The 13,531-nt window shown below is 40.2% G+C and overlaps 2 pseudogenes; one reads left to right on the forward strand and one right to left on the reverse strand.

Annotated features, from left to right (window-relative positions):
- The window catches only part of LOC117976088 (golgin subfamily A member 2-like), a 61,350-nt pseudogene that overhangs the window by 30,335 nt on the left and 17,484 nt on the right, over positions 1–13,531 (forward strand).
- The window catches only part of LOC117975951 (chondroitin sulfate proteoglycan 4-like), a 45,650-nt pseudogene continuing 33,156 nt past the window's right edge, over positions 1,038–13,531 (reverse strand).

A 13,531-nucleotide genomic window follows, 5' to 3' on the forward strand; every position in this document is an offset into this window, starting at 1 on the left:
GGAACAAATTATATTGTATGGAAACTTTTTTTTTTTTTTTTGAGACAAAGTCTCACCTTGTCGCCCAGGCTGGAGAGCAATGGCATGATCTTGGCTCACTACAATCTCTGCCTCCCAGGTTCAAGTGATTCTCTTGCCTCAGCCTCCCGAGTAGTTGGGATTACAGGTGCTTGCCACCATGCCCAGCTGATTTTTGTGTTTTTACTAGAGATGGGGTTTCATCATGTTGGCCAGGCTTGTCTCGAACTCCTGACCTCAGGTGATCCACTCACCTTGGCCTCCCAAAGTACTGGGATTACAGGCATAAGCCACCATACCCAGCCTTTTTTTCTTCTAGGTACCAGCTTTTATTTATCAGATTGGTAAAAATGTTAGAAAGTGTGCAATGAAATGGGCATTCTCACAGTCGTGGCAGGAAGTATAATTATCTTTGACTTTCTAGAAAGCAGTCTGGCATTCTAGAAACTTGCCTAACGTCTTCCCATTTAGGCAAGATGAATTCTCACTACCCGTAGGTGGCCAACCTTGTCCTCGTGATTCCATATCTTCCAGAAAGAGAGGTCTAGTCTCAGGGAAAACCCAGATTTTCTTGGCTTAGCCCACCTGACAGCTAATCACTGGAAATGAGGTGGGCCGGTAGAGTCCTTTGGTCAGGTTTTGTGTCAAGAGAGGAATGTGGAAAGATGGGAGGGAGGTAGCAAAACTGGCCTCAATGGAACTATGTAAGTTAACATAGAATGACAAAGGAATGTTTCTTCCAGGGAAGAAATTCTAGGGAAGGAAGAAAGTGGAGGGGAAGGCAGCAGTTCTCAAAGTTTTGGGGTCAGGATTCCTTTACACTCTTAAAAGTATATTGAGGGCCCAAGGAGCTTTTGTGTATGTAGGTTATATCTATTGGTATTTATCACTAGAAATTAAATCAGAAATACTTAAAATATTCCTTAAAAGCTCACCAAATTTTGTTATAAATGCTTTTATGTGTTATAGGTGGTTAAATGATTATAGTACTATGTAATATTCATGGTGGCTGGCAGTAATGTACGAAATACATAGCGGTTATAGTGAATGAGCCAATACTTGGGTGGCACTTAAATTTGCTTCCCCATGAAAGAACAGAGAATAGTTTAAATTAGAATCTTAGCTTTGGGTGCTGATGGTGGAGTTAAAGACTTTTTCTCTGATTTGTCCTTGGAATAAAGTTTTCGTTTCCGGTTTACAAGACCGGTGTATTAGCTTATACTACAAGGGCAGGCTCATTTGAGTATTTTGTTTTCGATTAGGGAGATAATTGGTATTAGGATTAGGATTGTTGTGAAGTATAATACGGATGCTACTTGCCCGATGGTGATGAAGGGGTAGCTTACTGGTTGTCCTCCGATTCAGGTTAGGATAAGGAGGTCTGCGGCTAGGAGTCAGTAAAGCAGTTGGCTTAGTGGGCGAAATACTATGCTTTGTTGTTTGGATGTATGGAGGATAGGGATTGCTGCTAGGATGAGGATAGATAGTAGTAGGGCGAGAACACCTCCTAGTTTGTTGGGGATGGATCGGAGAATTGTGTAGGCAAATAGAAAATACCACTCAGGCTTAATGTGGGGTGGGGTGATTAGGGGGTTGGCTAGGGTGTAATTGTCTGGATCGCCTAGGAGGTCTGGTGAAAATAGTGTTAATACTATTAGGGCGAGGAGGAAAAGGAATAAACCAAGGATATCTTTGATTGTGTAGTAGGGGTGGAAGGTAATTTTGTCGGAGTGGGAGGTGATTCCTAGGGGGTTATTTGATCCTGTTTCGTGTAAGAATAGGAGATGAAGTGTTGTTAGGGCTGTGATAATGAAGGGTAGGATAAAGTGGAGGGTGAAGAATCGTGTAAGGGTAGGGCTGTCTACTGAGTAGCCTCCTCAGACTCATTGGACCAGGTCTGTTCCGATGTATGGGATGGCGGAGAATTGTAAGGGTTCTTTGTATATTCTGACTACAGGTCCCTTATCAGATACATGATTTGCAAAAATTATCTCTCATTCTGTGGGTTGTCATTTCACTTCCTTGATGCTATCCTTTCAAGCAAAATTTTCAGTTTTGATAATGTTCTGTTGTTGATTTTTTTTTGACATCATATCTAAGAACAATTCTTTGCCTAACCCAGAGTCACAGAGATTTACTCCTATGTTTTCTTCTAGAAATTTTATAGGTTTAGCTCTTACATTTAGGTATGTAATGTGAGAGTTCATTTTTGTGTATTTTGTAAGGGAAGAGTCCAACTTTTTTCTTTTGCATGTGGATCTCTAGATGTTCCAGAAGCATTTGTTGAAAAGACTATTCTTTCCCCAATTGAATTGTCTTGGGCATCGTTGTTGAAATTGATCATAAATGTGAGGAATTTTTTCTGGATGCTGAATTTGATTCCTTTCATTTAGGTTGTCTTTGATTTCTTTCAACAGTGTTTTGTAGTGTTCATTGTATAAACTTGGTACTTTCTTGAAATTTGTTGCTTATGATTTTATTCATTTTGATGCGATTGTTAATTTTGTTATCTTAATTGTTCAGTTTTTGATTGTTCATTGATTATATATAGAAATACTATTGATTTTTGCATACCGGTCTCTGAAACTGTAGCCTTGTTTCAGAGGTCAATTATAGACTATAATCTGGCTTGTTTGTTTGGCAACAGCTCTTAAGTGGATGCCTTAGGATTTTCTATGTACAGGATGAAGTAGTTGGAGATCGTTTTCTTCCTTTCCAATCTGGATGCCTTTTATTTCTTTTTCTTGCCTAATCACCCTGAGAAGCATCTCTGGTACAACATTGAATAGAAGTGGTGAGCGCAAACATCCTTGTCTTGCTACTGATCTTAAAGAGAAAGCATCCAAGCTTTCACCATTAAGTATGATGTTGTCAGGTGTGGGTTTTTCACAGGTACCTTTTGTTAGATGAGGACGTTGCCTTCTATTCCTACTTTGACCATTTTTATGATGAAAACGTGTTGGATTTTGTCAGGTGATTGAAGATGCTACACTGCTGGCTTAGAACATGGAGGAAGGAGCCCGTGAGCCACAGAATGCAGCTCTAGAAGCTGGAAATAGCAAAAGAACACTTTCTCCACATAGAGACTCTAGAAGGAACACAGCCCTGCTGGCACTTTGATTTTTAAACAAGTGAAAGTCATTTTGGACTTTTGACTTCCAGAAATGATAATATGATAATAAATTTGTGTTGTCTTAAGCCACTGAGTTTGTGATAATTTGTTGTTAACAGCAATAGGAAACTAATAGAGTAGTAGTTTGGGGAAATTAGTGATAAAGGATAATTGGGAAGGAGAGGATAAATGTAGTTAGGTCAGTTTGAGTTCTCTGTATGTTTCACTGTGTGTGTTTTGTAACATTTTAGTTTTTCCTAAAACCGAAGGATTAATTGACCTTCAAAAGGCAGCTACTTTTTGATTTTAGTCCGTAACCTTTTATCAAATCAATATTTTCCCCAAATAGGGTTGACAAGAAGCATTCTAAATTATCTCCTAATAAGTTGTTTTGACTTCAGATATTGAAATTGCAGGCCCATCTCCCACCCATCTCTGTTTTCTCACCTTTTTTGTACGTTTTATAATAAGCCTTACATTGAAGTGTATGTGTCTGTCTGTCCCTCCCTCCTTCCCCCCACCCCCTCCCTCTCCTTCCCCACTCTGTGTGTGTGTGTGTGTGTGTGTGTGTGTGTGCGTGTGTGTGTGTGTAATTACAAAGAAGTTGTAAAGGCCTTTTAAAGTAGTTATGATGTGGTTTCCCCTCCTTTTAAAAAATAAAATATGTTAAGCATAAGTATTAACATCTTAGAGGGCAGGTAGGTGGAGACTTTGACTTTCTACTTTATTTTTGAATCGCTTAAATGTTTACAGTGAGCGTGTTATTTTTATGGTACATAGTAATTTTTGATGAAAACATTTTGAAGGCTGAAAAGACTGTCCTGTCTTTTGAAAATAAACCCATCTTTTTGTGCTAATTAACGCTGGAGGCCAGCCAAAGCTTTATAATAAAATATTGCATTCAAAATACCTATGAAAGTGGCTAGTTGAAGACTATAATTTGCTTTGAAACGTAGCTTGAAATGGAAATACATTTCTAATAATGAAAGGTGTTGCTTTAGTAATAAATGAAAATAAAATATCCCATTATTATCCCTTCATAGAAAACAAATACAACCCTAAATGACATTTTAATTAACCAGTGATTTTCCTCTAAAGCTGAGATTTGTTTTTTTAATATGTAGGTAGGATTGGCAAATAGCGTACAGAAATCTGGACATCCTTTGAAGATAATTGTTGGGGTGGAATGGGGGCATAGAGTACTGTTTTATTGTGTTCATTTTTATTAATGAAACTGAATTTAGACCAAGCAGTGATTTCAAAGTGGAAGATGGAACAGGATGTTTAGTAGGTTTTGTATACTGTTTTTGTAAAAGGCTTTGGTGCAGAACCTTTCATAAAATGAAATATTTTTTCAGCATGTCTGTTACTTACTTTTAGAATTCAGAGCAAGGGTTCTTGTTTGAAGAACTACAAACCTTTATTGACTCCAGATTTGACTCAGCTCTTTTATATTTTCTTTCTCACTGATAAGGGAAGGTACTTTATAAAGTAGATTTGTCATTAAAAAAGAAAAAAAGACTACATTTACCTGGTCAGAAGTTCTTTTGGGTTTAAAGAAAAAGATTGCAGCCCAGGTTGCAACAAATGGTCTGACAGTTATAATATGTTCCATCTTTCTTTCTTTCTTTTTTTTTTTTTTTTTGTTTTGAGACAGAGTCTCACTCTTTTGTCCAGGCTGAAGTGCAGTGGCACAATCACAGCTTAGTGCAGCCTTGACCTCCCAGGCTCCAGTGATCCTTCTACCTCAGCCTCACAAGTAGCACTCACCATCATGGTGGCTAATTTTTTTTTTTTTTTTTTTTTTTTTTTTGAGAGACGGTGTCTCCCTGTGTTTCCCAGGCTGGTCTCGAACTCCTGGGCTAAGTGATCCTTCTGCCTCCACTTCACAAAGTGTTGGGATTACAGGTGTGAGCCACCATGCCTGGCCTCAACAAAAGTTGAACTATGTACTGTAGCCACCCTCAACAATGATAAACTTTTGGCAAATCTTATTTCATTTATACTCCACTTTGGATTATTTTGAAGCAGATTCCGGACAGATCACTTCATCTGTAAATATTTCTGTTTGTATCTCTTGAAGGTAAAGACTCTTTTAACCACGGATGAGTGTCTTGATCAAATCAACATGGCTTGTTCATGTCGATACCATTTGCTCAGAGGGGAAAGATTAAGGGAAAAATGGGGTTGGATTTCAAATGCCAGGACCTGTCTACTGGGTTTGTGATTTGTTGTTCTCTAAAGTTGTAGCTCTTAAAACAAAGAAAGGAGTGAGTTTGGCCTATTCATTAACTTTTCCTCTTTAGACAGTTCAAATGTTTATTGAGTTCTTCTACAAGCCAGGCCCTGCCTTCTTCTTGCTTACCAAGCAGCATTTTTACGCGGTTTCTCTAATGTTTGGGTGAACGGTACCTCACTAAGTCGTTTTTCACGCACGTGCGTGCTCGTTCCTGAAGAGTCCTGTCCAGGTGCTCTGCCCGCTTTTCCTTTCAGGCTTCTGTATCAGCTGCTGTTTCCCTATAGAATGTGCCCTGACCTCCACCCCTTAACCCTAACCAATTTGCCTTTACATGTCTGACCATCCATCAAGGCTCTTCTGGGTCGTATTCAGTCCATGTTGATATTTCCCCTTCCGCCCTTCTTTAGTCCTTACTATTTTTGCTTTGGTCATGTTTTCTTACGCTGTATTCTGTAAGCCTGTTTAATTTTTTTATGGTGGCAGGGGAAAATATTTTATAATTATGCTTTTTGCTTTTTATCTTCCACTCAATAAATGCTTGGTAAATATTTGTTTTATTGAATGTGTGAGCCTATTCTAGCTATATTGTGCTTGAACAAAAATCTTAACTGCCTTGTAAGTTAACTGCTAAGAATTTGTCAAAAGTGCAGAGATAACATCAAGAGCTTGTCATGGATAGTACAAAAAGGTCTCTAAGGGCTTGATGGAAGTCTGTAAATTGACTTCCTATGAAAGAGAGTGTAAGAAGTGAAAAAAAGCAAAACAGAGTAGATGTTTTACTCTGTTTGCCAAGGGATTTGTGCTATTTTTCTCCTGTTTTATAAATTTGTCCTAATCTTAAATAATGAAGGGAAAAGAGCACTCTTTTTCAACCAAGGAATCCTTTTTATACTTCTTTTCTATGAAGCCATGTTATGAAAGATTGTTATACAAACTTAAGTGTAGTTTTTCCATCTTCAGTAACAGACCTGATTGCCATCTAGTTACTGGTTCTGATCACATAAGAATGCAAAGCAGCTTGTTCTAATAACTTGTGCAGGCCTATTGGGAGCTAGTATATGGCTTTGAGTCCTTTTGAAGTATTTAACATAATTTGGCAATTCCATTACTCCTTTTATGGACTTCTTGGCATCTATGAACTCTTGGTAGGGAATCACTGTTTTAGAATGAAAAATGTCTCCCAGGAAGTAAATTAGCCGGTAAACAAATGAAACTTCATTTTTTATATGACTTGTAGAGCCTAAATTATTACTCTTTCTGCATAAGTGGCTGCTTTCTAGGCTGCTTTTAGCGAGATTGTTAGAAACAAATGATCGGTGCTGTGAGGAAGAAGCAGCACTCAGGCAAAAAAGTTTTCTCAGCAAGACAATTTGCTTCTGCAAGTATGCTGCTTGCATTAGTCATGATTGCAAGAGCACACCAAACGGGGTGGAGCAGGGGTTCTTATCCCTAATGCACTCCCTACCTCTGTGTCATTCCAACATGGGCTAGGGTAGGACTGCACAATCTTAGCTGACTCAGCTGGATATTGTGAATATTTTCTCTAATAAGAAAGGGAGGGGGAATGTGAGTTACAGATTGGGACTGGTAGGAAGAGTTGTTTACAAGGCAGGTTACTAAGCAGGTAACTAAGCTGGTAAGTAGGGTCGAGAAGGTACAGGGAAATTGTTCTTAGGAACAAAGAACAAGGAAGTTGAACAAGTTAAACCTTTGAAGAGGAACTTACTGTACCTAACAATTCCCCCCTCTTAATTTTTGTAATTCTTCCTCTTCAAACTTTTTTAGCATGTCTTTGCTTTGCTGTTCTGCTTGGTTTTCTAGAAGGAAAAGCTTATCTGAATAGGGTGGTGGAGAGCTAAGAGAGGTTTTGGTAAGTTCTGTGTCTATGAGTCTTTGCAGTAGTCCACAAATGTATGGTATGATACAGCATCCAACAAGAATAAGCACACCTATAACGATTGCAAGAGAAGTAAATATTGAGGACATTAAGCCTTTCCATTTTCCAGACCATTTCTCCATTAAACTTGTAAAGGGATCATTTATTCCAGAATTGCTTGCTAACTCATTGGATAAGGAGGTTAGGTCCTGCAAAGCTTTTGTTACTGTTCCGTCAGGGGCTGTGTTTTTAGGAATAAAAGTACATCATTGGACTCCAATCATGACACAGACACCACCTTTTTCTGCTAGCATCGTATCTAGGGCTATCCTGTTTTCCCAGACTATTTAGTTAATGGGACCTAATTGGTCGGCTGTTCCCTTAATAGCATGTCTTGTGTAGTTAACAAACCTTTGTTGGTTGTAATAAATGTAGTTTATCCAATCTACATTTTTATTTACAGTTGACCACCAAAACAGCACAGATTCAAATCCTGAAGCTGTTTGATTTCGGGCCTTAAATTTATCTGGTACCCCTCGTAGAACTCCAGTAGCATCTATATAAACGTGGGAGTCAAAGGACCCATGAAGGTCACTTCTTCTCTTCTGATTTTCTCTTCTATTATGTTAATGGAATGCTAGGGTGAAAGGGATGGCCAGTTGGACTAGAGCACAAGTACCACTCCAGTTACTTGGCAGAGTGTCCAGTAAGGGTCCACCACAATACCACCATACGTATGCTCGAGGATGAACAAGGGCAGACTGACTGGTAAGCTCTTGGGAGCGTTTAAGTTCACCACATCCCTTTAGGTCTTCATGAAATGCCAAGTTTTCCCCTTGTTGTGAGAGACCCGAGGTAAAAATTGGTGTCAATAGATGGAGGCTGGATGGCCCTCAGGGACTGACCTGCAGGATGTTGGACTTTAGGGAATAGCAGAGAGAGAGCTTGGCAAGATTCATTACCCCAGGCTGTGGGGTCTTGGAGAAGAGCTACCATACAGCTCATGCCCAGTTGGCTGGAAGACCATCCGAGTGGAAAGGGGACAACCTGGGCCTCTGGCCTACTGTGCGCACAAGTGTAACAGTTGCTTTTGTTTAGAATGCGGACAGAATATTTAATCCATTCTAACCAAGCATTTGCGTCTTGGTACCCTGTCTCAGTTGCTATGGTTTGTTTCAAATTTTTAACTTCTACAATGGCTTACCTTGATTTTATCCTTGGTTGGAGGAAGAACAGCGGTTTCGTTGAGAGAGAGTGTAGAAGGAGGTGGAAGAGGTGAGAAAGTAATGAAATGCATTTCAAAGGATTCTATAAGATGTGTCCCTGCTATTTTGGCTCCTATGCCGTATAAGCGACTTAAAGTAGGTTTAGGGTTGGCAGAAGTGGGGATAAGAATAGAAATTTGCACTGGCAGTCAGGGGGTGGGGAATGTTTCCTTTAACAAAGCAAACATGGTTTTAGAGACTTACAACTGCCTGTTGACAAAGCCCTGATGTTCAGTTGTCCACATAATATCATTCCAGCTGTGGCAGGCCTGTTTCCCTACATTTCTTAAAGAACAAGAGTCGTAATGGGGGAGGCTTTTGTCTGAAAGGGACGGAGATACTTCTCTGAGGCTGAGAGTTGCTTTTGACTTTGGAGATCTCCACAGGATATAACAAGGCAAGCATCAAAGGTAATAGTTTGGGGTGAGCTTGACCTAGTTACATTAATAACGAGAGGACTAGCAATAGAAGGGGAAAAGAAATATAGCATAAGAGGATCAAACCCGTTTTAGCTTTAACGTGGTTGGAATTGGCCCTGAAATAGCTGTCCATGATTCTGGAGTGGGTGGTGCTCTTTTGACTCAGGTATGGTGAGTCCATTCTTTTTCAGTGGTGTGGACGGCTGTCTCAGTCATTAGAAACACTAGATAATGTCCCTCCCAGGTGGGCTTGAGCTTCCTTTCTTTCTGACCTTTGATGAGAATGTGGTCACTGTCCGGGCTGGTGGTGGTGAACTGGAAATTCAAGGGGTGGTGTATGTGCCAAGAGGCCTTTAGTCCTAAGGAAAGAGAAAGTGGAGGATAGACCAAGTATATAGTTCTTGAGAAACAGATCTTTTGTTTTGAATGAGGAATGTCAGCAGTGGAGTGTAGATAAGGCAACTCATAGAGCATTTCATAAGGAGGTAAGCCGACATCTTTCCTAGGGGCAGTTCGGAATCTTCACAAGGCCATGGGGAGGCATTTAGTCCATGGCAACCGAGTCTCTAGGACTAATTTGGTTAGGTGGTTTTTCAGAGTCTGATTCATTCTTTCTACTCTTCCTGATGAAGGTGGGTGTCAGGGGTTATGGTAGTCCCATGTTATATCTAGTACTTGGGCTAGTTTCTTAAGAACATGTGCAGTGAAATGAGTCCTATTGTCTGAATCAGCATTTTCTATTAATCCAAACCTGGGTATAATATTTTCAACTAATGCCTTGAGTACATTACTAGCAGTTGCACTTGAAAAGCGAATAGCTTCTACCCAATGAGTAAGGTGACCTATCACTAATAAATATTTTAAGTGACCAATTGGGGGCATTTCGGTGTAATCAATTTGGACACTTTGGAACAGCCTTAATCCTGGATTTCTCCCTCCAACAGGTGGTTTTCTGAGGATCTGCTTATTAGTCTTCTTACATACTAGGCAACTATCTGTAACTTGTCTTGCCAAAATATAAATTCCTATATATCTGTAGACCCCGAGGACTGCATCACACTTAGCTTGAGGTCCCTAATGAGTCCCTTGATGCAGATGAGAGAGAATTTCCCTCATGAGGGGTTTGGATAACATTTCTCTTTGGTCTGGTGACACCCATTTCCCTTCTGAATTTTCTTTGGCTCCTATTTTTATTAATTTTTCCTTTTCAGCGGGAGAAAAGATGGGGACTGCAGTCGAGGGAGGAAGGCAAGGGGCTAAGTGAAAAACAGGCATTTTCAGAGGAAACGGCAGTGTGTTTGGCTATTTGATCTGCTAGGTTATTCCTTCCGCTTTGAAAAGAAAGACCTTTCTGATGTCCTGGAACATGGACAATAGCTATTCTGGCAGCTGCAGGTTATCTAATACTTGGGTGATTAATTCTTTGTGGCCCAGGTCTTGGCCTTTGCTATTAATAAGATCTCGTTCAGTCCAAATTTTTCCAAAGGTGTGAGCTACCCCAAAGGCATACTTGGAATCAGTATAAATAGTCCGTTCTTGGTTTTGCAAGTGCTTTAAGGCTTGATTTAATGCAAACAATTCATTCACATGTTTGGGCAGACCAATTATTTGGCAGTCTTCCTGACTCTACTTCTTCAAGTGCCTCCCCATCTACTACTGAGTACCTATTACGCCTTTTTCCTTCAATTACTTGGGAAGAGCCATCTATCAATAAGTCCTGCCCCGTTTTGTAAGGGGTCTCTCTTAAATCAGGCCTAACTTTTGTATGATCATTAAATCTAAACACTCATGCTCAGGTCTCTTTAGATTTGGATCTCCAGTCAGGAAACCTCTGGGTTAAGTGAATTATCAGTGGTTAGTGTTAAATCATCTCTTTGTAACACGATAGCTTCATACTTTAAAATTCTCAAGTCAGTAAGCCACCTTCCTGCCTTTTAATTTAAGATGGTTCTAACCTGATGGGGCATGCTTACAACTAACTTTCCCCCAAAGGTTAGTTTTCTGCTTTCTTTAGTTAACAAGGTGATAGCTGCAATGGATTGAAACATTCAGGCCATCCACAGGTTACTGGATCTAAAACTTTTGATAGGAGATCCATGGGTTGCTGGTGACCTCCGTGTTCTTTGGTAAGGACCCCTAAAGCTACTCCCTTATTTATGTTAACAGAAAGGTGAAATGGCTTTTCTAGGGAAGGCAAAGCTAAAACCGAGGCAGTTATAAGCAGATGTTTTAGCTCCTCAACCTGGTGGAGTTCTTCAGAAGTCCAGAGGAGAGGGTCAGGCTTTTCTTGGGTGATTTTTAGGTAGAGAGGCTTTATGACAAGGGCATATGAGTCAATCCATAAGCGGCAATATCCGGCTATCCCTAGGAATTTTCTGAGTTCTTGTTTAGTCTTAGGCAAAGGTATGGATACAATCCCTTCAACCCTCTCAGGCCCTATCCTTCGTTTGCCGTTACTTATTAAGTGTCCTAGCTATTTAACTTCAGGCTCTATGAATTGAAGCTTTCTCTTTGAAACCCATAGCCCCTCTCCTTACAAATGGTTAAGGATATGGATGGAGAAAGCAGATACCTTTTCTATAGCCTAACCGGATATTAATAAGTCATCTACGTACTGGAGCAGACATATACATTTTGGGGTATAAACTTGTTCTAACACTTGTTCTAGAATTTGACCAAAGAGATTAGGGGAATCTGTGAAGCCTTGGGGTAGAACTGTCTATCGATACTGTTGCTGTCATCCAGAATGGGGATCTTCCCATTCGAAAGCAAAAATGTCTCAGCTGTCCTCATCCAAGGAGCATGCTCAAAAGGCATCTTTTAAACCTATTACTGTAAGCCATTGATGTTCATATGGAATTTTACTGAGAATGGTTGAAGGATTAGGGACAACAGGATGGGTAGTCTACACTGTCTGGTTGATGGCCCAGAGGTCTTATGCTAGTCGACATGACCTATCTGGTTTCTTCACAGGCAGTATTGGGGTGTTACAAGGGGACATACAGGGTTCAAGGAGCCCATCCTTGATGAGGCTTTCAATTACAGGTTTCAGGCCTATTCTGCCTTCTAAAGGAATAGGATATTGCTTTCTTCTTACTATTTCTCCAGGGGTTTTTAACTTTATATGTATAGGGGGAATTTGGAGTTTTCCCCAATTTCCTTCCCTTGCCCAAACATCAGGATGAATGTATGTTTCTTCTGCAGTGGTGAGCAGGTTTAATGAAGTGTAGAATCCTTCTGAGCCAATACGTAAACCTATACCTAGTTTTAACATTAAGTTTCTTCCTAATAGATTAGTTCCTGCCTCTGAAATTAACAAAAATTCAACATTAGCTGAGCAGTTTTTACATCTAATTTCTGTTTCTTCTAAAATTTTTAGTTTGATTCCCTCTCCTTTTACCCCTGAGACTACAAGCTCCTCTGAGGACCAGGTTATATTGTGGGGGAAGGTAACAAACAGAGGAGCAGGCTGCTCCTGAGTCTACTAAAAAGGTCATAAGCTCAGATTTGGGTTCCACTTCTAAATTTATCAAGGGCTCTTGGTGGGATTCAAGGTAAAAGAGACAGAGCCCCTAACCCCCCTATTCCTCCTCAAAGGTCGTAAGTGGGACGACTTCTCTTTCTGATTTTAATTCGGGACAATACCTCTTGAAGTGGCCTACTTTCTCACAATTGAAGCATTGATTCTGTCTCTTCTCTCTATTTTTGGGTTTCTCGGCTTTGCCTCCTTATGTTCTTTATATGGCTTAGGAAGTGGGGGCCTAGGATCTTTATAGGTTTTGGCTCTCGGGAGGCTTTGTTTGGGAGTGTGTGGGTCTCTGGGTAACAGAGAGTAATACTGGTGTGTTTTATCCTTTGGGGCCCCCTGTTGGAAGGTGGATAACATAATTTTCATTTTTTATTTTTGCTTCTCCTCATCCCTCCTTACATACACTTTCTGAGCTTCTCTAAGAAGCTCGTTCATGGGATGGTCCTTCCAATTTCCTATCTTTTGTAATTTCCTTGTGATATCTGGCTGTTAGTAACAAAATGAAGCTTTAACATTCACTGCCTAAGAGGATCTTCTAAATCTAGGCCAGCATATTTTCTCATTTGTTCTTTCAACCTGTCTAAAAGTTCAATAGGCCCTTCATCTTTCCTTTGTTGTATGTCGAATGCTCGAGTAAGATTTTGGGTTCGGAGTACTGACTCCCGAATCTCTTTTATTATCATTTCCCTAAGTTCTTGCATATCCTCTTCAGTGGGCTGCGTTATTATTGTCCCACCAGGGGTCTTGGTTGGGGAATTTTTGATCCGCTGCATGAATGTTTTGGCCAGGAGGGTGTTCATGTTCCCAGGCTACCATAGCAGCTCTACAGATCATGCTTCTTTCTTCCCCTGAGAAAAGGATGCCTAGGATGGACATTAACTCAGCCCAAGTATATATAACTGTGGTCCTAGAAATTGGTTAATTCGATCTGCTATTCCACTGGAGTTGTCTAATAGTGTGGCTTGAACTCTGTTTTTAGGTTTTGGACCTCCGAGCTGGTTAAAGGAGCATTTACAAAGGGAATACCTCCTCCTCGTAGGGACACCTCTCTTCAGGGGAAGAGAGGTGGAGCT

Source organism: Pan paniscus, chromosome 16 (genome assembly GCF_029289425.2).
Source record: "Pan paniscus chromosome 16, NHGRI_mPanPan1-v2.0_pri, whole genome shotgun sequence".
Classification (NCBI taxonomy): domain Eukaryota; kingdom Metazoa; phylum Chordata; class Mammalia; order Primates; family Hominidae; genus Pan; species Pan paniscus.